Source organism: Schistocerca nitens, chromosome 11, assembly GCF_023898315.1.
Source record: "Schistocerca nitens isolate TAMUIC-IGC-003100 chromosome 11, iqSchNite1.1, whole genome shotgun sequence".
Lineage (NCBI taxonomy): Eukaryota > Metazoa > Arthropoda > Insecta > Orthoptera > Acrididae > Schistocerca > Schistocerca nitens.
Window position 1 is genome coordinate 168662246 of NC_064624.1, and position 27237 is coordinate 168689482.

Sequence of the window (27237 nt, forward strand, 5' to 3'; positions counted from 1 at the left end):
ATTCTCTCCCGGAGCTCTCCTACATCACGTGGTAGAGGCGGTACATGCACCAGATCTTTAATATGTCCCCACAGAAAGAAGTCACACAGAGTGACATCTGGGAATCTGGGAGGCCATTTCAAACTCCAACACACAGTAAGCTTGCTCCGCACCTGAACTCGCCATGTTTGCGACTGGCGCTGACTATAAGCAAATTACCAAACTACACTGTGGCGGTATAAGCGAAAGAAAAACAAACTTTCAGGGTTTCTCTTCAAAATGACATATGTTTGATATCTGTACAGTGTTTGGTTTTTGTGCAATAAATAATTGAAAGTGTTCCCAGACTTTATGTACCTCCTGTATTTATTTCACTGGATTAGCTTCCACCTAACACAGAACATGACACTGCAAATTGCCACCAGTTAAACAGAAAATTAAATGAATGCGCTTCCTCCACAACTGACCTGACTACCTACATTCAAGGTTTAAACGTTACTGTCAGCTACTGACAAGTAACAGTATTGGCTGTAAAGATGCACAAGTGGTGATATAACATAACAACAACTTTGTTACAGTTGTAGGGAAGCATTTTCTGCAAGACACGGAAATCCACTCAGGTAAACATTAAGCTACCAATACAAGATAAACAGTGAATATCTGATACAACTGAGTCAGTAGCAGCATTGTTAAAAATGGCAGCATCCCTGCTGATTCACTATATTTCATTTAGCGGGCATAATCACAGAGCATATTGAAAGGTTTAGTAACAGTTCATCCCAATGTATTATGTTCCTATAATTTCCTTGTTCCTTATTAAGCATTGTATTCAGCATTGAATAGTAGCTCTAGGAAGCTTTGGTCCTGATGTACCATATTGAACCTTCAGTATATGGGGACTACTTCCTGCCATCTTTTCACTGTTTTCAGATTGCAACTGCTGCTTCCATCCTCTTTGCACATTTCAGTGATGTGAAAATACAGCCCGCGTGATGACCATTAAATGCAGTTTAGTGGACACCTTTTGTGTAACAAATTAACAGTTATATTAACCAATAATAATAATAAAAACATGAGGAAGGAAGAATGGAGTAGGAGTCTATTGTTGAAGTGGTCTGCAGTTTTACAGCACAGGTTATAAGCTATTATCTCAAAAAGTTTATTATTCTTTTCCCACATCACTAACACATTCTGTATACCACAGTTGTCACTATAATACTGCTAAATGCTCTCACTTATACACTAATATAAATTTTTTTCACTGAACACACATTCTCTTCATCACACCTTCTTGCTGGAAGACATTTGGAAAGAGTACAAGCTTTTTGTGCAAATTAGACATTTTATAAGTAATCTACTGCAATGAACTGCAAAATTAACAATGACAGACAAAAGGCACTTACCAACAGCTCAATGGAGATGGGCATTCTCTACATATGATATTGTCTGTCTGTGTGTGTTGGCAATTGCCAAACACGCATTGCAATAACAATAATGGAAACCCATGTGCAGAAGAATTCAACCATACACACACACACTCCAATACAAACTGATTACAAAGTTCTGACCAGGAAACTTAGCTTCTCAGTTATTTCGGAAGTACAATAAACACTGCACATACACTCCTGCAGAACCACAAAAACACACACACACACACACAGGGTATTAGGAACCTAAGGATGCACCAGCATGTCAAAGTATTTTCCATTACCAGTTGCCATGTGCCACTACAATAAGGCAGTCATACACTATCACATTACATTTTTATGTGCGGATAACTTAACAACAAGACATAGCCAATAATCACCAAACTACATTAGGAATGATTTAAATCAAGTTTTTCCTAAAGTGGCTCTTACTCCTTTCTGTTTGATACATCCCTATAGAGCTCATCAGTGTTCTATCCCCAACCAATGGATATTCAAAAACCTCAATGGAAAACTCGATGAGTTTCTTTATTATTTATTTTTCATTTTTTATTTATTTATCTGTGATTTTGGTTGCCATGCTATCACAATAAGTAGCAGCCTGCTAGAAATATCATGTGGAATAATCTGATAAAGGAAATCTTTCAAAAAAAGAAGGGGCTTCACCACAAGTATTTACCTTTGGGAATGATTTACTATGAGTTTTGAGTGTGATGTGTCTTTTACAGATATGAAAGATGAAAAGCTAGTGGAGAAGTAGGAGAGCAAAGGACAGACATGTTAGATATATGGAACCATCTTTAGATGGCAGAGGTACCACTGCCTGTCAAGAGCAGCCAGGGTATTCCACCAACAGGATACACCCTTCAAACACCATTACGACTTGCCACTACTCCTGCATTGGTCCTATAATTGATGGAGGTATGTTATGAACCATATTAGAATGTCCTGAAGCCTGTTAGGATGTAAGATCAGTACCAAGAATGTTGTACACTGATCAAGGAACGTCTACACTATCAACCCAATACAGAAATGAAACATATGGCACAGGACATGAGATAATCCAAGAGAACCAACATTTGGTTCAAAGGTTACAGAAGAAGGCTGCCCTCAGTTCTTATGATGTGGATCACCCAGCATCAGAGGAATACGAGAAGATTAATTGGATACAATAGAAAATTTTCCCCAAATATGCCAATGGAGCAAAGTACATCTTTCATATATTAATTCCCCACAATTTATGTTACCCAATTTTTTTTTCTTATTTTAACACTTATCCAGGAGATTCCACTTGTATTGGCAAGTTCTTGGCCTCACACAACTTACCTTAATCTGCACAAGTCCTCTTTATGAAATTATATGCTTGTGATTGTTTTACTATTGCAACAAACATTTTCAACACAGACTGCAGCATTACACAATACGTCCCAACTCCTGGCCACATAAGTGTAATCAGTGAGCTTCCAACAAATTGGCCTACAGTAATAATTAGGACTTCGAGTACAAAGTAGTGGATCTTTCTCGTGAGTTTTAGCCACTTGTGTCCTCACATTTCAACGGAACTCACATAAACACAAGTATGGCAACACAAGACCGCCCGGTTTGGTAACAGCACTACATAACAACTAACAGTTCCAGGCAAAGATCCAGCTGAGGTAACTGCATTTCTGTTTTAGACTGAGTGTAGTATAATAGGTTGGTAGATGGAGCTGGAGTGAAACCTGCAGTTTTAAAGAGCATTATGTTCAAATGTGGGGGGATCCTCAGCAAGCAAACTGGGAATTAGTGGTAGACACAGGGAAGCCAACATATGGGTCAGGGAACAGAGGGAAATGGGAAACCTGTTTATGAAAACAAAATGAAATGGAGGTGGGTGGGACATGTAGCTACACAAATGAGTAGATGACATTAGAAAATGATAAGCAGCAGCAGTAGGAATGGATGTGGGTGAAAATTTGTAAGGTGTGGCAAAGTGAAGAGGCAGCTTTTATTTAGAAGTGGATGTCAAATGGATGGTGATGATGAATGAAAGTGAGGACTGATGGTCATGGGCAATAGCGGAGAGTAATTACAGTCTTAAATAACTGCTAAAAGCGGTTAAGTTGCCAGTATTTGTGACAATATTCATGAAACTTGATATTCCATTTTTTAAATTTTTTTCTTGAGATTTAATTAATTCGAAACAAACTACATGCACAGTACACTCAAGCAGGGACTCATCTCATTTTCTGCCATTAAAAGAAGGGTTTTCATGTTTAAATATGTCCCTAAGATCCTTGAAGATGACCCACCTTAAGTACATCTGAGAAAACCAGTATCACAGTAGCCACGGCCGAAACCCAAAATTTTCATCACCCAGGTACACATCTAAGCCACAGTTCGAGTGGTTAAAAAAATCCTGTCTCCAAAAAGTTTATGGCAGAAAGAGTTTCTGTCATCTGACACAGGTTATTTTTGTGAGAAAGCTAGCATGAGCTCAAAGTCACTCATTGTTTCACTACCTGACCATCATAGCTTACCTTCAACCCAACAGAGGCCATTTTTCCCCCAAATCAGGATTTCTCATTAATTTCCTTTGTGAAGAATCTAGTTGTCATAGTACCAAATGACTAGGATACAGTCATTACTTCCTCTACACAATATCCGGTACCCTTCAGTATCTGTAATATAGAGTAATCCTACATGTGGGAGGAAGCTGTTGCTCAGCCTTTCACATGTCCAGTGAAAAAACGTGACAACCACAAAATATTGAGAATGTATGCAGCTACAGTATGTGCCAGAACTGCTAGGCATATCTTCGACATCTATTGCACTCTGGAACAAAATGAAATCTCTTCAACTGTTTACCACAAGGAGATCGAAATTATTAAGTCAGAAGCCCACCTCAAATTCATCTCTCCTTTCTCAACCCAAAACTTCAACACAGTGATAGCGGGGGGCAGTAATTTTTGAGAACAATTTTCTTGAACAGTAGTTTTCCTTAGTACTTTAAAATGTACATAAAGTCTCGACCACAAGAACCGTTATTTTTGTGGTTGCTAGTTTCCTTCCGTTACTATCTGATGGTGGGTGGTATGGACTCCACAAAACTCCGCAGTTGACATTAATGCAGTTCGTAATGCCTGCTCTGTTCTCTGCCAACACCTGTCGGCATTATATGTGGTCTGAAGGTGGTCAGTAACTGACAGAAACCGGTAACCACAAAAATAAAGTTTTTTGCAGTCGAGACTGTTTATGTTCATTTTTAAGCTCTGGGACAAGCAGAAAATCGACCAAAGTTGGTAGTGAGTGAGTCTGACAACACTAGTTGGGAGGCGACATAAATGGCAAAGTTTTCTGCATTTCTAATGTAATTTTTATTTTGCTAGGAACTTGATATGTTCCAAGTGTGATTTTCTGATAAGAGACACTCATCACTGAGGTCTGTATTTTATTAGAATATTTATTTTTGTTAGGACACAAATTACATTACTTGAGATGCCAAACGCACATTTCTAGTAGGATTAGGAAGTAACATACAAAATGTAATGGAGACGAGACAACAGACAGTAAGATTGAGAAGATTTTAGTTGCTGGCAAATCTTTGTGGTTGTACTTTCGTGGTCCACAAATGTTTTTGGCCCTGACATGCCATATAGAGCAGAGTCAGATATCTCACAGCTGCTTCTGATTCTGCCATGTCTTGCTGAGAGTCAGGTCAGGCATGTGACACGAATATTGTGAAAAGGAGGCATGGTATGTGTTTTAATGTGATTGACAGACATAATCACCATCAAAGATGAAACTTAACTATTGATTCTTTGGAGCTACTGTTCATCAAGAAATTAATAGTGGACAAAGAACAGCAGAATTAGTACAGATCATTGACCAAAGTGTCCCTGCATAACATTGGTATTTAAAATTGTGACAGTGCATCTATGCCATTGTTTAAAACATGCATCAAAGCCAGTTTGGAATAGTTCAGTATTTTGCTTCTTGACCCACTGTTTTAAAGCTGATTTTATGTCATCCATCCATGAACCAAGCATGTGGTGATGCTGCAGTCGACATCAGCTGAGTGTGGTATTGCGTGAAAGTCGGGTTATGGAGAAACAGATACTGCTGTGCCAGCCAACAACATATGTCACAGATGTCAATTGAGGATGTGTTGATGAAGTGATTCACAGTGACAGACATGGTGACAAAAATAGGTTAAGAAGCGAAAGTGTGATTTTTTTTCCCAAATTGGTTTTGATGCCTGGGTTCAATGATGGTGCAAATGTGTATAAATGCATGGCAAATATATTGCATAGTTGTGTTGTCTAGAGGGCTATGATCTGTAACAATTCCAGTGCTGTATGTTCATTATTAAATATTTTTATCAATCCACATACCACTAAGTCTCATGGCTTCTTTTCTGTTAAAATCATCCACGTATTTATGTACTTCAATGGCTTCTCTATATAGCTGTGGACAACATTTCATCACTGTATATGAAATATTTGTATTTATATTTCTTTCCAATGCCTAACTCTTCATTCAGCAAAATAAAGTGGCACCAGGAGCATCTCTGAAGATGTCAAAACACAGCTCTGGACAAATTGCGAGACCTAAAATGTTAACCACACAAGTTGGAAGATTCGTTAGCAACTATGACAACTGCCCATGAAAGCATTAACTGTGTGCTGAGCAGGTTTTACCACTGTCTTGAAAAACTTTATTTTTGACGGGGGATAGTTTTGTAACCCACACCTATTTCAGTGTTGGTGCAATCAGTGTACCCCCTACAAATCCTATAGCCACTCAGTGGGAACTGAAGACAGTGTTAACTAGTGGACAGATTACCAGAGACTTAGAGACAGGATGCAACTTTAATGAAAGACAGAGGGGCTATATATTGAAAGATGTCCGGCCAAGGGATGACGACATGCGGAATGTGCTGGCGATGGTGCCAAATTGTGGAGGATGATATAATACTTTACATTAAAAAATAAATCGGTCTGACATTTATTTGGATGCTGTTGGTCCCTTTGCCACATTTTCCAAAATGTGATGTGATGACAGTTTTGGATGGATTATATAACTAGTGGAATACAAAAAGAAAACTACATAGGATTCAGAAGAGGTTCTAGGCAGTGGATGCACATACAGGTAAAGTAGTAAACATTGTGGCTAATTTTTGCAGTTCTGTACTTCAGTCTGCAATGCAATGTTGTCACTGTTTTTCATCACAGCCAGAATTCTTAGAACACTATTTGTGTCCAAAACTTACTGTGTTTTGCGGTAAAAAATGAACACAGTCTGTGGAATTTGAGTGGTTGGTAACAGTGTACCTCGCACATTTTCACTCAGTGTTGGCCTGTGGCATAATCTTCACTCATTCATTAATTCACTGTGTACGGTAAATCCCATCATAGTGGAGAGCCTGCAGCAATGCGGGCTGATATGAGCCATGGATCTCCAGGCAGAAGCAGCCACTCTAGGAAACATCCACAAAGCACACTCACTACCAATTGAGGCTCTATCGCAGAGTAGCAGAGGCCAAAAAAGTACTTAGTCTGTAGTGAGAATACTGAGTAAAGTGGAAAAACCAACATCAACAGATAAACATATGTTCACTCTTTTGTCTTATCTGAGGTAAATAATAATGAATTTAGGACAAACAGCCAAAATACTAGAAGTAAAAATGCTTTTCATGTAGACTATGATTCCTGACTGGGGTTTGGGACTGAGTTTTATGTTCTGGTGAAAATGATTTTGGAAGGTTGTCAACAGAAATCAGGTAGAGAACTGGAAATCTCCAAATATTCAAAACTAAGGTGCAGTGGTACCATCACACTTTCAGGTTATCAGAACAATGGAGTTTTAAATGCCCTAACACTGATAATTAGTTGGGTTTAACTATGGTCTAACACATACAGTCATGACATTCCAACTCATTTTTGTTATATATTGCAACAGCAGCGTTCCAAGCCAACAGAAAGCTATGTTTACAAATATGGTATCAGACTAGTGCAAACAGTATCATTTATGTTGATTTCTAACAGTTTTTACAATAGGGAACTTCATGTACTGCCGTAAAAATAAGCACTAACTAAGAAAGAAAAAGAAGGAAGAGTGGGTGAGACCACATTTGTCTTTCTTCAGTTTCCTAAGGGCCTTGGGAGGTATAAAACAGTCCGTTACAGAATAGTTTGTTTATAGTTCCCATGTAGCCTACAGATATTTGCTGAAGCATGTTTTTTTTTTTTCTTTAACCCTTGACCCAAAACAATAGTCTCTCAGACCCATCATTCATTTTAAACATTCATTCTAAAACATGTGGCGTGTAAAGCAACATTCAACAATGAGCTTGACTTTGTCAGCCTAGCAATAAGACATATTATTTAGAAGTTAGTGCAAAATTGAGTGCCTGTGTGACCACGTTTCACATTATGTGTAATAATTAGGTAGGTCCAACACACTGTATGTTTCTAGTCACTACATCTTTTACTTTCAGTTGATATTTTGGATATTCTTACTTTATAGCATTTTACTGTATGTGTGAATTTATGCAATTTTTAACTTCAGCATGCAGCAACTTTCTAAGAAGACTAAGGGGTCTGCAGTTGAACCAAAGAAGATGAAGCGGAAAATGGGAAAAACAATAACATTTTTGATGATTCTAGTATCGATTCTGACTTTTTAGTAGCTGATGGTCACCACAAAACATGAGTGGTACGGCGAAGACGTTGCTTTACTGGAAGGAGAGCCTGTTGTGAACCGTACCACAGCTAATTACTCACATCAAACACAGTAATTTTATGGCAAAGATAATTTCAAGGAGAAACATTCGGTCTGTTACAGCAAGAGAAACAGCTCAGCATAATATTTTGGAAAGAGGAATGGTTCAACTAAAAGCAAAAATCGAATTTTGGTGCAAATGCCTATTAAATCTCAAGCACAGGAGAATTTATTTGATGACACCTTAGAGGCATACCAAATGATAGAATGGAAAAGAAGATGTGTATAAAGTACCCAGCATAAAAAAAAAGAACTGGTGGTCTCATAATAGCAATAGGAAGATGTGCATTGAGTGTGAAAAAGTTCTCTGAATTGCTTTTGTTTGCATTTTCTGCAATCTTTCATTTATACTCATGAACATCGTGATTGATGTCACAATATTAAATCATTTCAAGATTCTTACTAAATGACAGCACATATGTTTTGTATTCATTTTGAATACTGTAAGTTCTCAATAGTATTGCATCTACTCGTAATATGAAACAGTTGACTATTCACTTAAGTTTTGTCAGCTAATGGGGAGACATGTGATAACAATATTACAAGCTTTAGGAGACATGTTTCTTGTTACATACTTGAGAGATGTTTTGGGTTAAGGTCTTAAGAACAAAAAGTACTAGTAAACAGAAGAATAATGTTGAGTATCTACTCAACGATGTTAACTCTTTTCATTACAGTTCCAATCAAATCAGAGAATATGTAATGTAGGAAAGCTGTTTGGAACGCAATACCTGCATTATTTAATGTACTACATATGCCTCCACAGATGCAGCTGAAGGTGAAACCACACAGACACTACAATAAAATGTCAAAAGCAATAATCCTGCAGGATTTCTCACTGCAATGTGCACTAGTGTTGTTCCAGCTTGCAGACAGTAACAGTTCCCACAGCAATGAATATCATGACCGTATATGTTAAACTGTGCTTTAACTTTAATGTTCTGTAGGCAGCTGACACTGTTCTGTGCAAATTTACACAAAACTATTAGATAAAAACAGCAGCTAGTAGTATGATAAGAAGATCAGTAATTTCCTTTAAAAAATAATAATGTTGCTAATGTCCAACTACATTCTGCCAAACAAAATTCTAGAAACTAAATACAAAACAATTAAGTGTTTCCCGAGTCAAATATTTGGATAAATTGTTCTAGGAACTAGTTTTGAAAACAGTATGGATGTAGCCCACTGACAAAGTATTTAAAATGGGCAAAGAGGCACTGAGGAAATATAGAAGAGAAGAAAGTAATCACAAATTATTTTGTTAAAAAAAGGATGGATGAAGGAGCAAACAAGGAGATTCTAAATTAGATCAATATTTCTTCACATGTAAAAATATGCACTAAACTTCTATGGGATATTAAAAGAATGGAGTCAACCAGATTAACCAGGTAAGTTGTGGAGCTCTACAAAACCAGCAGTAAAGCTAGAATACAGACAATGGAACTTGTCATGGCAGTAAAGATGACTTGAAAAAAGCAGTGATAACACAACAGCCAATCTTCGACAAATTTCATGTCTCTGCTCACACCTTTTAATGAATACTTTAACTCACTCCATACCCCTAATGTGGAGCCAGAACAAAATGTGTGAATGAATGGATGAAAAATATGTTTACCACTAAATTCTTTTTACACTGTACAAGTTGAACCCACATTAGAAATTGCCATTTATGCAATATGTGTTTGTATAAGTTCAGCCGTGATGGAAGTGGTGCAGATAGCAATGCAGTGTGTTGTATTGAGTTCTATTTAAACTGATGCATTATTCAAAAGAGTGAAGTACAGATGCAGCTTGATTTCGAATTACTCAATTTAATACAGGTGCCAAAAATCAGCTGACATTGGGTGAGTGAATGATGAAATAAAAAAACATTCATATTTAAAAAAATTTTAAAGCTGAAATGGCAAAATGGTTTTAACCTTAAAAAAAATTTACTTTGGCAAGGAACCCATACACACAAGACAAGACAAGACAGATGCAATGTGCTCTTGAAAAATAATTACAGTGCAGCAAATATGATGGAAAACGTACATGTGCAAATTTTGTGATTGGTTTGTATCTGTGACCTTTTATAGGCAACTAGTTTTATTTTGGAGGCATCTTTTCTATGCCATTCAACAATATTATTCAGCCATCTTTACACCATCCAATGCCTCCACCCTCCTGTAGTATTGTTCTTCATCACACGATTATTGATTTCCTGGTCAGAACTTTTTCCAATATTGTAATAATTATTGTCATACTTTTGCTCACAGTTTACCAGGTAAGCAATTGCCCATATTTAATAAGTCCACTGAAATGTTACATTTGTGAAAGTTTCTACACTGCACAGTATTGCATCACCAGTTAACTTCAGCAACATTTTTCTGCCTCATATAATCTCTCCCACTCTCTTTGGCTACTTCTGACGAGACTTCATGCGCCTATAAAACTGATTTTGCAGTGCTTCATTATTTGCAGCAATTCAGCTGAACAGAAGAGAACTGAGAATAAAAAGCACAGCTATTACAAACTGAGGAATACTGAGTGTTTATAATTTTTTCCTTTTTTACAAAACTAGAAAATAAATAGACCAAGTTGTTGCAGCCTCTGTAGAGAAGGCTGGAATGTCTCGGGCTGGGAACCTGCAGATCAGCACCTGCAACACAATAACAGGGAAAACAAACAGTCACACACACTGGATTTCAAACATTCAGTTTGCGTGGTTTTGGGAAACATACATGCTGTGTAAAGGGAAATTAAAGAAACCTTTGGAAAGGCTCAAAGGGCAAACTCATATTTAGCAAAGAAAGGAAGGCTGAAATGTGGAAGAAATATACAGAGGGAGTAGATGAACATGATACGGGAGATATGACATTGTGAGAAGAGTCTGACAGAGCATTGAAAGATGTAAGTGAAAACAAGGCACTTGGAAATAGATGAAATTCCCCCAGAAATACTGAGCTCCTTGGAAGAGTCAGCCATGACAAAACTATGCTGCCTGGTGTTCAAGAGATGTGTTACAGGTGAAATACCCACAAACACCAAGAAAAATTTTATAACTGCTATTTCAAAAAAGGCAAGTGACAGGTGTGAAGGCAAATGACAGGTGTGATAATACTGAACCGTAAGTATTATAATTCATGACTGCAAACTACTGGCAAATTATTTATAGAAGAATGGAAAGAATCATACAAGCCAAATCGGAGGAGAATCTCCTCTTTGAAGTTGCTAAGATAGCAGGAATAAAATTCAGGGTGCACAAGCTTACAGTCTGTAAAGAAACCAGAGTACAGGTATAGGAATTAAAAAGCATGAGCAGAAAGAGTCAGGGTTGCAGCAAACCAGACTGCAGTGAGAAGAACTGAAGGACACAAAAGGAATGAGACCAGGTTTTAGCCTATCTCCCACATTACTCAGATTGTACATTGAGCAACAGAAAAGGAAACCAGACAATTTTGGACAGGGAATTATAATTTAGGGAGCAGACAAAAAATCTAAGTTTATTGATAACATCATAATTGTATCAGACACAGCAAAGGACTATGAGAATCAGTCGAATGGAGTGGATAATGCCTTCAGAAGAGGTTACAAGGTGAACACCAACAAAAGTAAAGAAAGGCTAGTGGAATGTAGCCTAATTAAAAAAGGAGGGGTCAGGGATATTTCATTAGGAGATGAGACACTGAAAGCAACAGATGAGTTTTGCTATTTGGACAGCAAAATAACTGACAATGACCAAAGTAGAGAGGATGTAAAATGCAAATAGGAAGGTAATTATTCCCAAAAAAGAGAAATTTATTAACATCAAACACAAATTTAAGTGTTAAGGAGTCTCTTCTGAAAGTATCTTTCTTAAGTGCAGCCCTGTATAGAAGTCAAATGTCAACAATATGGACTTCTGGGAAGAAACATGGTGCTATGGGAGAATTCTGAAGATTAGATGGGTAGACTAATGTGGAGGTACAGAACCAAATTATGGAAAAAAAAAAGAAATTTATTGCACAACTTGACAGAAAGAGTAGTTTGATTGAGAGGACTTAATCCTGAGGCAGCAATGAATTGTTGTAGGGGAGTATGTGCAGGGACGATGGGGGGGAGGGGGGGGGGGGGGGGGGGATTGTAGAGCTTTGCTGCAGAAATAAGGCTGATAACAACGTAATCTCAGTCTCTTTACAATGAGAAGATATGTTGCATATTTTATACTATTTTCACTATATTGAGTCACACATAATTGAAATTCATATCTACATCTACATCCATATTCTGCAAACCACTGTGAGGTGCGTGGCAGAGGATACATAACATTGTACCAGTTATTAGGCTTTCTTCCTGTTCCGTTCATGTATGGAGTGCGGGAAGAATGATTGAATGGCTCTGCGCATGCAGTAATTATTCTAATCTTATCCGCACAGTCCCTGTGTGAGTTATACATTTGGGATTGTAGTATATCCCTAGAGTAATCATTTAAAAATCAAAAATCTTGAAAATCTGTCAGTAGACATTCTGGGGATACTTTACATCTATCTTTGAGAGTCTTCCAGTTCAGGTCCTTCAGTATCTCTCTAACAATCTTCCATGGATTAAACAAACCTGTGATTATTTGAGCTGCCCTGCTCTGTATACAGGGTGACAACTATTGAACTATATGAAAAAAAGTTAAATTAGTTACAAACTATGGCATGCATACACTTTATTCAACATGTAAATGTCACTACAGATATTTGGATTTAGGTTATGACACGTTTGATATATCTGCTAACATTGGCAATGATGTGGCACAGATGAATAGCGAAATTGTACACGACTTGTTGAACTGTCTGAACATTGATGCTGTTGATGACCTCCGAAATGGCGTTTTCCAGCTCAGCAATGGTTTTGGGGTTATTGTGTACACCTTGTCTTTAATATAGCCCCACAAAAAGCAGTCACATGTTTTCAGATCCAGAGAATCTGGATGAGGGGAATGTGGCCTGTGCCAGTGGCCTCTGGGTACTCCAGAGCCAGAATGGGGTTCCCAAAGTGCTCCTCCAGGGCATCAAACACACTCCTGCTTTCGTGGGGTTAAGTTCTGTCATGCATGGACCACCTCTTGTCAAAATAAGGATCATTTTAGATGATGGTGACAAAATCGTCTTACAAAACATTCACATACTGTTAGGTAGTTACTGTGCCAGCAAGAGATATGGCAACAATTGTTCCACGACTGGACATTGCACACCACACAGACACCCACTGAAGGTGAAGAGACTTCTTGATAATGAAATGCAGATTCTCAGTCCCCCCAAATGCACCAGTTTTGCTTACTGATGGACTCGTCTAAATGAAAATGCGCTTTTCCGTTAAACCGAACAATATTCAGATCAAAGTCCTGTTAGTCAGTTCTGTGTACAATAGTGCTGATGAAACACAACCACTGTTCCATACCCTTGGGGCTAAACGGCTGACGGGTTTGAATTTTGTACGGGAAGAGACGCATGTTTCAACAACAATTTGTCGCAGTATCTCCGGTTGGTTCCCACCTGTTGTGCAGCTCATCTGATCAATTTCCTGTGGCCGGTTTGAAACACAGCATGCATATTCTTGAAGTTTTCAGCCTTTTTGGATGACCAATATTGCCGACACTGTCCTCACGACACTACCCATTCTCTCAAACTTGCAAATCAAATTGTTGATTGTTAACACACTTGGACCAGTTGTCTTCAGCTTGAACCACAGTTGGAGTGCTATTGCTCGTATGGTAGGCCTTTACAAGTGCTATACACTCAGGCACACTGTGCTGTGACATTTTCGCATGCAAATGGTGAAAGGCATGTGTGAATTCACATACCAATTCCCATCATGCCCTGCAGCCAACCATGTAGTTTGAACATCCTAACACAAGCCATTCAGAAGTTCTGATGATTTTATTTCATATAGTTCAATAGCTGTCAGAATGTATGTTCAATATCTCCTGTTAGTCCTGTCTGGTATGGGTCCCACACTTGAGCAATATTCTTGAACGAGTCGCAGAAGTGATTTGTAAGCAATCTCCTTTGTAGACTGAATGCACTTCCACAGTATTCCACCAATGAAGCAAAGTCTAACAGCAGCAACTACCCACAACTGAGCCTGAGTGAACATACCATTTCATATCCCTACACGCATCCACCCTCCATCGCATGGAATCCCTGATGCGCTGATGCAGCCCTGGAGAATGGCGTAATGTATCACAGCCGTCCACAATACGAGCACGAAGAGTCTCTACATTTGGTACCAGGGTTGCGAAGACAAGAGCTTTCAAATGCCCCTATAAATGAAAGTTGAGAGGGTTGAGGTCAGGAGAGCGTGGAGGCCACAGAATTGGTACGCCTCTACCAATCCGTCGGTCACCGAATCTGTTGTTGAGAAGCGTACGAACACATCGACTGAAATGTGCAGGAGCTCCATCGTGCACGAACCACATGTTGTGTTGTACTTGTAAAGGCACATGTTCTAGCAGCACAGGTAGAGTATCCCGTATGAAATCATGATAACGTGCTCCATCGAGTGAAGGTGGAAGAACATGGGTCCCAATCGAGACATCACCAACAATGCCTGACCAAACATTCACAGAAAATCTGTGTTGATGACGTGATTGCACAATTGCGATCGGATTCTCGTCAGCCCACACATGTCGATTGTGAAAATGTACAATTTGATCACGTCGGAATGAAGCCTCATCCATAAAGAGAACATTTGCACTGAAATGAGGATCGACACATTGTCGGATGAACTATTCGCAAAGTGTACCGTGGAGGCCAATTGGCTGCTGATAGTGCCTGCACACGCTGTACGTGGTACGGAAACAACTGGTTCTCCCGTAGCACTCTCCATACAGTGACGTGGTCAACGTTACCTTGTACAGCAGCAACTTCTCTGAAGCTGACATTAGGGTTATCGTCAACTGCACGAAGAATTTCCTCATCCATTGCAGGTGTCCTCGTCGTTCTAGGTCTTCCCCAGTCGCGAGCCGTAGGCTGGAATGTTCCGTGCTCCCTAAGACGCCGATCAATTGCTTCGAACGTCTTCCTGTCGGGACACCTTGGTTCTGGAAATCTGTCTCGATACAAACATACCGCACCACGGCTATTGCCCCGTGCTAATCCGTACATCAAATGGGCATCTGCCAACTCCACATTTGTAAACATTGCACTGACTGCAAAACCATGTTCATGATGAACACTAACCTGTCGATGCTACGTACTGATGTGCTCGATGCTAGTACTGTAGAGCAATGAGTCGCATGTCAACACAAGCACCGAAGTCAACGTTACCTTCCTTCAATTGGGCCAACTGGCGATGAATCGAGGAAGTACAGTACATACTGGCGAAACTAAAATGAGCTCTAACATCGAAATTAAGCGTTTCCGGACACATGTCCACATAACATCTTTTCTTTATTTGTGTGTGAATAATATTTCCTGAAAGTTTGGCCGTACCTTTTTCTAACACCCTGTATAATTTGGTATCAGGTGGCGGTGATGAAAGGACTAACACACATATAGCTGAGCATGACCTCACAAATTAAGTTCTGGCACAGGTAAACAAGAAAAACTATCCAGTCAGTATACTCTGTGACCTTGCTACAGTCTGTGACATCATGCCTTCTGCAAATGGTATCTAACCTTCAGAACAGAAAGTAGAGGGTCACACTGGTGCACTTAGACACAAGAACGAAACAAACTTGACAATTGTATAACATCAAATGTGGGTCCCATAAGTGTCAGTACCAGGTCTGTTGTTTATCTTGGGTCAAATTATGATGATCCCTCAAGTACAGGGAACAAAAATTCATGGTCGCATGCCATGTGGATTCACCTTTCAGCTCACAGCAGTCCCCACTGTACTCTGTCGACATCACATTGGGGTGACGTGGTGGCCACCTATGCCATTGAGCGGCTCCTCCTGGCTCTTGGTGTCTGCAGCTGGTCCCACACCATTGGACAGGTCACCGGCCACACGTGTCAGCTGCACCGGGTTGGAGCCCTGCACACAGATACGTACTGGCTGTAACCACTGGCTGTACTAGAGCCAAATATGAAAAACTTTAAACTGTCAATATTTTATGGAACTTTTCCGAGGCCTTCAGATGCACAGATCTTTTAATTCTACAAGAGAAATTATAAAATGTTGCATTGTGCATAGAGTCTTGTCTCTGTGACAGAAAACAGATCACATTAACAAATTATAATACAGGAATAAAACCAAATTCACAGTGAGAAAAGCATGGAGATCCACAAGGATCAGTATTTGGCCCACTACTGTTTTGCCCTAAATAAAATGTGATATAGAGGTTCTTGAGCAATATTTCTGGGCGTATTGGTATGAGAAATCCATGCTATCCAGTGGCTTTTTACAGAATAACTGCTTCTAGTTTGACTCTTTACACAAATTTTTTTTTCATATCTGGATTGGGCTGCAAACTAAGCTTTTATTTGACTCAGCTGCTATATATGGGACCTAATTGTTAAATACTGTATATTGTATTGTCATGGAAAAATATTTGGACTTCACTTATAACTCCCCGCAATTGACTTTACATGGAGATGATGATTACAGAGCAATCTAATTAACAGGGCATTGAACTTACAGAGACACAGAATTCCACTGTTCACTGGTTGTAGCTTTTCTGATGTGGTATGAAGACATTATGATATGGTTTGCCAACCATGTGAGAATATTTCATTATAGCATTACTGTATTGTTCCTTCCACTGCATTCAGTGAACCTTCACACTGGATGTATTGGCCAACTCGATCCATACTACTCTGCAACACTGTTAACATACAGCTAACACTGCCAGAAAAGAAACCTGAGAAAGTACTGAGCTGTTTGACAATCCAGCTTGAGGGGAAAGATTAAAATGGACATTACTGATGTTGGCAGCAAGAATCGTGAGCAAATGGAACAAATTTGTTTCCAAACAAGACACATAGTGCATAATGTAAATGTTGGGTTGCAAATGTCTATGATATGCAGACATTTGCAGCACAACCACATCACAATACCTTCACAGCAGGCCAGAAAAGCTACACCCAAGGCCTATCACTGAAGCCTGTTTGTGTACAGTGTAGTTTTGCCTTTCTTTAAGTTTACAGTCCTGTTAGTTTGGTTACTCTGAAATCTTCTTCTTCTTCTACTACTACTAACTTTCTGAATATAGTGGGTAAGTTAAATAAAAACTTAGTTTCTCCAGGGAATTATCTAATTCTCTTAGGTAACAGCTTTCAAAGACTGCTATCTGAAATACACCTCTATGATACTGGAAAGGTGGAGATCCAGTCACTGAGTAAATAAGTGAAGACTAAGAACTCTCAGGTACACGATGGATTATCTAGTGGAATACTAAAGCATGTGCTGCCTATGTTGGTCCAGTACTTGGCCAAATTTGTAATTCTTCTTTTAGGAATGTTTAGTTTCCTGAATGATTAAAGAACTCAACAGTGAAACCACTTTATAAAAAAAAGAGACAAATTCACATTTCAGTGCCAATGGCTTTTCAGAAGGAGTTTAAAAAAAATTAATAAGTAGCAATAATATTTTGTCTATTGTAAGTAATTGTGCAACTGGGAATTTGCAGAAGTGACTTTATACTGACTGACCAGCCAGGTCACTGTACATGGTTGTGACCAAACTGCCCTCTGCTCTGTAGCAGCAGCTATTTACAGATGCATATAAATCTGTCTTTACAGATCAATAAATTATGTATAAGATTTTTGAAAACATAGTCAGTGATCTTAAAAGTAGTTAAAATCAAGACTGTTTTAAATTTTAATTTTAATAAATTATGCAGTTGTTGAATTTCAACAGTAACATAAAAGACAGGAAAGTAGAGAAAACATATATACATTAAGCAATTAAGTAATTTTGATTAACAACTAGCTGAATGCACAAAAAATAGCACATGTAGCTGGTTCTAGTTTTATGAACAAAATTTTAAGCGTGTACTAGGATTGTGTGGAAGAATACATTGAGATTTGAGGGGGCCCACTAAAATCCATCGTCCTGGTGCTGTAGGGAACAGAACACCATGTTATAGTAAAAGTAGCTTCTTTTCCACATTTTCAAAGGTCTAAACGAAAAAATTTTACTGTGCAACCAAGTTTTGAACATAAGCACAACTGTTCAGAAGAGGAAAGTTTACACTTTTATCACAAATGCAATGTAGAATGAAATGAGTCAGTTCTTGATTGCAAAAGCCAGAGAATCTGAAATCTGTACATTACTGTCCCACCTACCACAAATGAAAAGAAAGTTTCAGGTAAATCCTAGGTATTTTTTGGCATAGACTCCAAATCTGCGATAAAATGAAGATTTCCATTTGAAAATAAAAAACTGACCTCTGCATTGTGGGAATGGAAGTTAGTGGGTAGCACATATATATGTCCCCTTTGAAAACATTAACGTTTTATCTGGAACATTTTTTTCATACAATTCACATTTTTTGGAGCTATTTAGTTGTTCTATGCCAAAACAAACACCCTACACATTACATACAGGGTGTTTAAATATAGTGTCATATACTCCTAGACGAGTTAGTATTGGTGAATAATAGAAGGAAAGTACTTATTTTGATATGTCCAAAAATCAATACCTGTTATGATATGAGCTGTTGAAAATCCACAGTTCACAGACTGTATTTTATTTACAGATGAGGCAGAATTCACAAGAGATGCCATAGTAAATTACTACAGTATGCATGTTTGGACCAATGCAATACTTGAGCAATCACAGTGATAAGGCATCAGGATCACTTCAGAGTGAATGTACGGGTGGGAATTGGCAGTGAAAGGCTCTTAGGGCCATAGACTTTACCAAACAGTTAAACAGGTGCCAAATATCAGAGTTTTCTGTACAATAAATTATTAGCGCTAATGAAGAAAATTACCATTACAGAATGATGACTGTTTTATGCATGACAGGTCACCACCCAATTTTCTACAGATTGCGTAACAGTATCTCACTGCAATTTTCTTTAGGAGGCATGTGATAATAGTAATGTTGATATGAGTGATATGAGTGACTGAATGAGATGAGTGAATGTAATTTTAATTTAATAAGAGGATAAATAGTAATATGGATAGAGGTAAATGGAATATAAGATGAGAAAAGGGTATTATTATTATTTGAAGTAAAAAAGTAAATGATGATGAATAAGAGGAATATATATATATATATATATATATATATATATATATATATATATATATATATAATAGAGGGAAACATTCCACGTAGGAAAAATATATCTAAAAACAAAGATGATGTGACTTACCAAATGAAAGTGCTGGCAGGTCGACAGACTTTCATTTGGTAAGTCACATCATCTTTGTTTTTAGATATATATATATATATAAACTCCGCCATTGCTGGTCCCAAGCCCGGATCCTCATCTTACAAGTGATGAGGGAGGAGGAGGGGGAGGAGTAACAACCTCGTAAAAAAACCTGGGTCCATCTGGCTCCGGGTGGTAGCACCCTGTGAGGGCCCCTGCCTAGGGTTACGGGTGAAAACCGGTCAACGGTCTCATAGGCGGATGAGGAATTTTTAACTCCCAACAGCTGAGAGAGCGGAGGAACCAAAAATCTATAACTGCAAGCGTCTGTACCCAGATTGGGCGGCTTGTGGGCAGCGTCTGTTCCTCATGTTAGAGGTGGCTGTTTCAAGAAAACCTTCTAACGCTAACAACGTTAGTCGTATTCCTGGTAGGTTACGCAAGTAATCTCCCCAACTTTGAAGATTTTCAACAGTTACAATCTTAACGCATGATGGAAATGTCTTTCAATAACGAAACTACCCCAGGTGGCCAATCCACCGTCGGCAACGACGCAAGCGGACCCATGGATTCTGGGGAGTCTGCAACACCATGCAAATCCAACAAGATTAAACCCAGAAAAATCTTCAACATAGCAACTCTCAACATAAACTCCCTTCTCAAAGTGGGAAAACTTAAGCACCTTACAGACCAGTTACACACGGAAGACATACAAATTGTGGCGCTACAAGAAACTCGCTTCACTGATGAAAACACATTTGAATCAAACAAATTCAGAATATTTAAAGGAAAACCTGGAAAAATTGTAATGAAGAAATGCCCTCAGCTTGGCACAGCTTTTGCTGTAAACAAAAAAATTCTGAACTCTGTCGAACATATTTGGTCAACATCATCGAGAACATCTTTCCTCACTTTTCGATGTGCAAATAAAAAATACACATTAATCAATGTTCACGCTCCCACAAATGACAAAAATAATGCTAAAACTAGGGAAGAAACAGATGAATTCTGGGAAAACCTTAAGGACCATATATCAGAAATCCCAGAAAACAATGCAAAAATACTTCTAGGAGATTTTAACGCTCAGATTGGAAAAGAAAAGAAATTCCATGATATTGTCGGCAACTTTCCCACGCACAAACGAACCAACAAAAATGGAGAAAGGTTAATTATGCTCTGTAAGCAGTTTAAACTCAAGCTAATGTCAACACGTTTTAAACACCTTCCCAGAAAACAAAAAACCTGGGTATCTCCGATAAAGAGTATCGGAGAATTTCAAATAGATCACGTTGCCATATCCTCCAAATGTGAAAAAGAAATATTGAACACACGTGTCCGAAAATCTCTAAACCTCGGCTCCGATCACTACCTCACGAAAATAAAAACTAAACTGATCCCACAAAACAAACAGAAAAGCAGAAACGGTGAATATAAAAACAGAAATAAAATAAATTTTGATATTACAACCTAACTCTAACCTCAAGGATTTTCAGAAAAAACTAAAGACAGTCTCCCCTTCACAAAACCTCCAAGAATTTCAGAACAACTTGATTGAGGCAACAGAAACAACCTTTCCCAAAAAGAGCAAACCGAGACACCCGTGGTGGGACAGCAACTGTAATGAAGTTCTGCATGAAAGACTTAAAGCCTGGAAAAATTGGAACTCACATAAAACCGAAAACAACTTTGATGAATTTAAGCAAGCCAGAAAGAATGCCTCGAAAACTATTCGCAACACCAAGAGACAATATGAAAAACAACAACTGGACTCAATCGATGAGAATTTCAAGAAATGCAACACGACAGCTTGGTACAAAACATTCAACCAGAAACTCCGAGGATACCAGTCCCCTTGCCTAAACCTTATGAGAAATAATAAGACTCTCGCCACCAACAATACTGAAAACTGTGAAATCCTGGCTGAATATTTTGAGACACTCCTAAACTGCCAAACACCCATCCAGACTCTCAGTTTTACGCAACCAGAAACATTACCAACACATTCAACACCTCCGACACGAGAGGAAACCACAAACATAGTCAAAAATCTCAAAAACAGGAAAGCATGTGGAGAAGACACAATTACAGCAGAAATGCTCAAGCTTGGGGGAGAAACATCAGTAGAAGCACTACACAAAGAACTTGAACAAGTATGGGAAACCAAGAAAATCCCAAGTCACTGGAAAACTGCCCTAATTCACCCTTTGTTTAAAAAAAGTGACAAAAGGGATGTTAACAACTATCATGGAATATCGCTTCTCCCAGTCCCATACAAAATTCTATCAAAAGCCCTGCTCAATCGTGTATCACCAATTATAGAGGGAAAACTTGGAGAATATCAAGCTGGCTTCAGACCAGGAAGATACTGCGCCGAACAAATTTTTAACCTCAAAACAACAATGAACTATTTATCTACAAGGAGCAAGAAATATTTCATAACATTCATTGATTTCAAAAAAGCTTATGACTCAATTGATAGGGACACACTCATCAAAACACTTCGAGAATATGAAATAGATGAACCAACAATCACCATAATCAAAGATACATTAACAAATACAACATCAAAAGTAAAATTCCAAGGAGAAATTTCACGGCACTTCGAGGTCAAAACCGGCATCAGACAAGGAGATGCGCTGTCCCCGATACTCTTCAACTGTGCTCTGGATAAAGTCATAGCAGAATGGAGAAAACTCACGCAAAAACATGGAGTTGAAGAAATCCAAATTGGAGGGAAGTGCTACAAAGCCATTGAAACCAACTGTTTTGCCTTCGCTGACGATCTCGCCTGTTTAGCTTACACACAAAAAGACACAATAAAACAAATAGAATTACTTAAAGAAATTGCTGAAAAAGCAGGCTTGCAAATTTCATTTGAAAAGACAGAAATCATTACAAATATCAAAAATCCACCAAAGAAAATAACTACGAAATACGGGAAAATGTAGGTATCTAAACATTTTAAATATCTTGGTGAACTAATTCAGCCTGTGGGGTCATTCCATGTCAAATCACCCAGGCCTTGACACCAACCATGTCAGATTTTGATGAAACTTGGTACAATTATTTCTTTTATCATCCTCAAAGCACTTGTAAAATTTTTTTGCTCTATCTCGTATAGTTTTTTTTATAAATTTTTAAAGTTTTTAGATTTGGCGTTGTTTCAGCAGTCGGGAAACGTAACTTAAACGTGTCCTCACAACTAAAAAAATTTGTATGTTAAAGAATACTCAAGATATCAGTATGAAATTTTGGAATAAGTTTGTGTATTATATCTAAATGTTAAAAAAATTACCATAAAGATATATTAAAATCTTCCAAATGAAAAAAAATTACAAGTAGTTGTTGGTTTTTTTTTGTTTAGTTTTACAAAAACTGCAATATCTAGAGTCTCAGACCTGATAGAAAGCTCAAATTTGTTTTCAAATACTCTTAATTGTATAGGCTATTAGAGAAAAGAATTATGTTGCCTTTTTAACCTGTTCAATAGTTATCTAATTTTTTAAATAATATTAATTATATTTTAAAAATAAAAAGTACCAAGTGACTTAGACACCACAACTAAGGTTTTGTCTTCTTGGAGTAACAATGTATGCTTGGATTTTGTTTTGTTATTCCTGTGTTTTGAAGTAAAAAATTATTACAGTGTTAAATAGTGCTTGGATAGTATTTTATTAAATTTATTCGAACTTTCAGTAAATACTGTTACTTAGTTACAGAGATTCTTTTCCAATATCCTATAAAAGTAACCAGAACAGTAATCAGAGCAAAAGTGAAATCAGTATGTCAGATATTGAAACCTGTAGCATAGGGTTATTTAAAAAATCTGTTTCCAAACAACCTACACACCTTCAAAAAAGTTACAACCGGTACCTGAACTGAGTGAGGAAGAAAAAAATTTGATCCACTTACGGTCTGGAATTAATCTGTGTGAATTTAAGAATATATGTTCACACCACAGCTACTACTTTTTAAATGTTTTTGAAAAGTATCAAACAACATGTGTAGACCCACTAAAAAAAAAATAACAAGACCATCAAAAGTCGTTGAGAAGTGTAGGCTTGGATCTTTCTCAACAATTACTGACAAAAAATAGTAGCATAAAACCTGGACAAAAGCTTTGCTCAACATGCCGCAACTTTTGTGAGGAAAAATTAAGAGTTGAAGTCAATGAAAGTGAAACAGATGATGAAGTCATGGTTGAATTAGAATCATTGGAATCCAGAAATTAATCCCTCTTACAAACAAACACTGCTCTTGATAATTTAGGTTTAACACCGATAAAGCTTCATGGCTTGTCAGAACAAAGTAAAGGGTCTTATTTTAAAAGGAAGGTTAGTAGTATTGAAAAGACTGCAAAAAAGGCGGTTTCAAAAGCATTAAAATATGATGCACCAAGTACTGATGATGACAAAGAAGATACAAGAAAGCAAAGGATTTTGATGTAATGATTTCTCTTATGAAAGAGAAGATGTCATCTGTTGGAGGTCTAGAAAAATCCAGATTCTGACCTTGGCTCCAGATTCTTGGAGTCGAAATAAAGTGATGAAAGAATTTAATGTAAGTGAGTACATGGTGCGACAAGCTAGAAAGCTAAAATCTGAAAAGGGTATTTTGGAAACTCCTGGTCCAAAAAAAGGTAAAACTGTTTCTGAAAATACAGTAAGACTTGTAACAGATTTTTATGAAAAAGATGAAAGGTTCCAGCGTGCTACCTGGAACAAAAGACAAAGTTCAAAAAAATGTGTACATGCAAAAACGACTCATTTTGTGTAACTTGAGAGAACTCTATTATTCTTTCAAATGGGATAATCCCGAGGTAGAAGTAGGATTTTCAAAATTTAATTTCTTGACACCTAAATGGTGTATCCTTGCTGGTGCTGCAGGCACACACACTGTATGTGTGTGCAGTATCCACCAGAATGTTAAACTATTATTGGATGCTGTGAAAATTGAAGAATCTTATAGAGACCTAATTAAGATGCTTGTGTGCAACACGGAAAACCAAAACTGCATGCTACATCATTGTGACAGCTGTCCTGCAAATGCTGCACTAACTGAGTACTTAACTGAAAAACTAAGTGAAGATTATGATTTAGAAAAAGAAATTGTAATCAGTCAGTGGGTTAACACAGACAGGGCAGAAATGATCAAACAGTCTATCAGTGTTGAAGACTACATTTCTTTATTGGTTAGGCCATTGGAGAAGCTCACCCCGCACTCGTTTATAGCAAAATCCCAATCAGCAGCCTTTAAAAGATTGAAAGAAGACCCACCACCCAAAACAGCAATTATTGTGATGGATTTCAGTGAAAATTATTCCTTTGTTATACAAAATGAGATCCAAATTTACCACTGGAATAGAGGTGGTTGTACTCTGCACCCAGTTGGAATTTTCCTAGGAAATGAGGAAAACAATGTTTTTGGTTCCAACCACTGTTTTATTAGTGATGACCAAGAACATGAAACTGGTTTTGTTAACTTTGTACAAAAAGAAATTACAAAGTGGCTGTCATTACATCATCATTGACTCAGTTCACTACTTTACAGATGGTTGTGCTGGGCAGTACAAAAATAGAAACATTTTTAAAAATTTGACTGAACACTTGAGAGACTTTAATTTGAAGGCCCAACACTCTTTTTTTGCAACAAGTCATGGGAAGTCAATTTGTGATGGCCTAGGAGGAACTATTAAAAGAATTTTAAGGAAAGCCAGTCTACAGCTTTCGGATGAAGAACAAATAATGACAGCAATCGATGTGTACAAGTTTTGTGAAAAAATATTGAAAACATTCATTTTCACTTTATTGACAAAAAAGAAGCTGATTTGCTACGGTTAAAACTAGAAAAACTTTTTCAGCAACCCGAACCATTCCTGGAACAAGACGTTTTCATAGCTTCAAACCACTTCCAACAAACAACCTTGAAATTAGAAGGACTACAGATAGTGTAAAACCCTCCTTAGTCTTTTCTTTCCATTCTTCTTCTGATTGGGTTCGTGTTGAACCATGCAAATCATGATGGTAACTGGTACTTTGGACAGGTAAAAACAATATTCAATGATGAAGAAGATGCAGAAATTCTATTTCTACATCCTTCAGGACAAGCTGCATCATTTTATTGGCCTGAAAGAGAAGATTCTTGCATAGTGCCTTTGGAGCACATAGTCTGTGTAGTAGACGCACCTCAATCAAGCGGCACTGGAAGAATGTATTACTTCAAAAAAGACTGTATCAAAAGAACTGAAAGCTCTTGGATGTGGAAAAACAGTTTGAATCAGCATTACTGTTTATTAAAAAGACAAAATTACTCAAAAAATTCAATGTTTCAAGCAATCAGTTGGGTTATACATAAGTGTTGTAAGAACACTATCTTTGTACATAATTCTAATGTAATCTACTATAAATAATAAACATGTAAAAAGCCATCATTATTTTTGTTTTATCAAGTAGCCTATATCTTTAAGAGTAAATTAAAACAAATTTGAGCATTATATCAGGTCTGAGACTCTAGATATTGCAATTCTTATAAAACAAAACATCCGTTAAAAAAAAAGAAAAAAATACATATATTTTTTTTTCATAGAAAATATTAATATATTTTAATAGTATCATTTTTATCTTCAAATATGTATAATAAATAAACTTGTTGCAAAAATTCATGATGTTATCTAAAAGAGTTTTTAAGATAAGCAATTTTAAAGTTTTGAATACAAATTAAATTTACCATTTCCGAAGGTTCGGAAAACGCAAAACATAAAAAACTTTAAAAATTTATAAAAAAAACACTATAAGAGATACAGCAAAAAAAAATGCAGGTGTTGTCAGGATGGTATTAGAACCATTTGAGCCAAATTTCATGAAAATCGAAGGAGGTGGGTGTAAAATTTATTTTTTATTGGGTGATTTGATATGGAATGACCCTGTGGCAAAAGGTCATCCAGCCTGCAGGGCTAGAATACAAAAACTAGAGACAGCAACTCACTACTGCAGACAAATGTATTCAAAAAAATGTATATCCAAAAACATTAAACTCAGACACTACCAAACTGTCATTAGACCGTAGATACTATATGCATCAGAAACACTCGCAAATTTTACATACGCAGAACAGATAGAAAATCGTGAAAGAAGAATTGTGAGGACAATTCTTGGACACAGGAAAATAACAGATGATCAAGGCAGGCCTGTATACAGACTAAAAAGCAACAAAGAAGTGTATACGGAGTGCAGCAAAATTACAGACGAAATTAGAAAAAGAAGATGCTCCTTTTATGCTCACATCATGAGGATGAACCCGAATAGGCTTACAAAACAAATATTTTCGTACATCGCAAATCTAAAAAATAAAAATTTATGGTTTATCAACAGAGAAAGAGATCTAAAAGAAATGGACATAGATCAGGAAACAATATTTAACAGAAACCTTTTTAGAAAAAAACTGAATTCATTCACGGGTTTCGGTGTGAAAATTAAGAAAACTTGTGGAACTAAATGGTCTGAAGAGAGAAAAGGCGCCTTCAGCGCAAGAATGAAAGAAGTGTGGACTGAGAGAAAGAAGACTTCCCAGAAGCGCAAGAAATAACTGTTTTCACGGTCTGTAACGGCCAAATTTGTATAATTATATATATATATATATATATATATATATATATAATAGAGGGAAACATTCCAAGTAGGAATTTGTCTTTAAATATGTCTGCTTGTGTCTGTATATGTGTGGATGGGTATGTGTGTGTGTACGAGTGTATACCCGTCCTTTTTTCCCCCTAAGGTAAGTCTTTCCGCTCCCGGG

At 37.5% G+C, this 27237-nt stretch overlaps 1 protein-coding gene and 1 long non-coding RNA gene across 4 annotated transcripts in view; one reads left to right on the top strand and one right to left on the bottom strand.

Moving 5' to 3' along the window:
- LOC126213500 (putative sodium-dependent multivitamin transporter) overlaps nucleotides 1-27237 on the bottom strand; it is a 616831-nt gene that overhangs the window by 447460 nt on the left and 142134 nt on the right. The window lies entirely within an intron of this gene.
- LOC126213506 (uncharacterized) overlaps nucleotides 1-27237 on the top strand; it is a 394607-nt gene that overhangs the window by 21537 nt on the left and 345833 nt on the right. For all 3 annotated transcript variants that reach the window (XR_007541205.1, XR_007541204.1, XR_007541203.1), the window contains exon 2: nucleotides 2135-2219. This is a non-coding gene — a long non-coding RNA (uncharacterized LOC126213506). The remainder of the gene's footprint in view (nucleotides 1-2134; nucleotides 2220-27237) is intronic.